This window comes from Xiphophorus hellerii, chromosome 20 (assembly GCF_003331165.1).
Source record: "Xiphophorus hellerii strain 12219 chromosome 20, Xiphophorus_hellerii-4.1, whole genome shotgun sequence".
Classification (NCBI taxonomy): domain Eukaryota; kingdom Metazoa; phylum Chordata; class Actinopteri; order Cyprinodontiformes; family Poeciliidae; genus Xiphophorus; species Xiphophorus hellerii.
The window spans coordinates 10,590,865-10,592,925 of record NC_045691.1 but is presented as its reverse complement, the minus strand read 5'-3'; positions in this window follow the sequence as shown (position 1 = coordinate 10,592,925).

The window sequence follows — 2,061 nt, the reverse complement described above, 5'->3', positions numbered from 1 at the left end:
AAGGTTTTTAAACAATACGCAAAGTTTATTTTGAATACTGAACAAGAAGATTAAGTTATTCTGAGTTTTTATGCAAGAAGAAGAATCTTTCTTCCATTGATCTCTGAATGACACATTAATTTGCTATAAACCTTACATTTCTTCTTCAATACACTTCTTTTCACATAGCTTGAGCCCTGGTAAATCCAAACCCGCCCACTGAAATGCATACATAACAGGAACATTACACTATGTCTAGTGACGCGAATTGAATTACTTTTATGTGCCTTGTCAAATTATGCACACTAACCAGAACAGACAACAATAACAGTTAGTTTTTTTTCTTAAACCATTAAACTGTCTTTTTGTTACTAGAGCAAATCTAATTTGACAAAATACAGATAGAAATTATAGAAAAGACTACTGATTTCAGTCATAATAACAGATATTCTGCTAATAAGTAATTACTACAGAACTGAGCTCACTTATCCATATGGACGTTTTAATCTGAAACACTAATTCACATTACTGCTCCATTTTAAATCTTCATTAGTAAGTTTAATTACATTTGTTAATTATGAGCCATGTAATGACTTAAATCCCTTTTTCCCCAACATCCACATACATGCAGCCTGCGGCCTCTGCATTCTCTGCTTGTCAGCTTCAGATAAAAATACAGGAGAGTTTTCAGGGGATGGGGTGGAAGCACATTTTTCATCTATTTCTTTTGAAAATGGATTATCAAATTAAAGGAAACTGCTCAATAACCGCTGCAGAGAGGAATGCTTCCCACTTAATTGAATTAGGGTTTTTCATTTCTGTGATTTCTGTGTTTGTTTTTGGCAGCTGCCATCTGTTTGCCCAGGACCAGCTCTATTAATAAGCTATTCAGATTGAGAAAGGGGCTTTATTCCAGCAACTGTTTCTCACCTCCTCTCTCTCTTTGCTCTCTGTCTCTCTCCCTTTCTCACTTGCTCACTCACTCAAACGATTGTCATGGAAATCATTAGAGGTGCCAAGCCGCAGACAAAAGAAAGAGCTTTGACACACACCTGAGCCAAAAAGAACAGAATTGTAGTCTAATTATGATGGGAACAATTAAGACTGTGCATATTTATTGACAGGGGACTTCACACAGTAGCATATGCTCATGAATACTAAAAATAAAAAAAAAATCAGTCGGGAGGGGAAGGATGGCTGGTACTGAAATTAAAAACTGTATCAGCATTGCTACTGAATAAGTAAATCTATATTTAAAACAAAACTTCACCACAGGTCTACCTGAAGTGAGTTTCAACCTGTATAATTGTACGGTTTGGAATGGATTTTCTCATGGCTTTTGGCTTGACTTTCTAAGCTGACACTACCTGACTACTTATAAAAAGAGTTCTGACATCTTTCATTGAATGTCATACAACTCAAATTAACAACATTCCTGTGTTAACTGGACCTAATATCAAATTAGATTTAGACCCTTGGTTGACCGCTTTGATATGTTGATGCAAAACACCAAACTTTTGAAGATCAAATGTAGATGCCACACAAACAGTAAGATAAAGCAATGTGAGGAACCGAAATAATAGAAAACAGGCACAGAAACCAACAAGTCGAGTGAGAAATCAAAAATAAGTTAGTTTTTTTGGTCTAGCAGGAAGCTTCAGCATTAATGGGTGTGTGTGATGCTGTTTCAATAAGAATTTGTTTCTGTGTTTCTTGAAACTAGATAATTGTTTTATAGAGGATAATAGTTACTTTGATACTATGTGACTCATTAGTGCATTCCGTTTCATTCAACGACCCATAGAAAATAACATTTCAGACCCTTGGACAGTGCTAGATTATTTTGCCCCCCAAAATAAGGAAACCTTAAGGAAAAGTTTTAAAAATTTAGAATGTGCAAGTACATATTAAAGGGTTCAAGTCTACATTAGTCCCGTGAGCGTTTCTTTTTTTTTTCCCAAACATTATGCAGACTATATCACATCAAAATGTCATCTCCACCTAAAAATATTTGCACATTTGGCTAATTGGCAACATTTATTGCTTGAGCAGAGAAGATAGTAAAGCTGGTGTTCTTCTCTC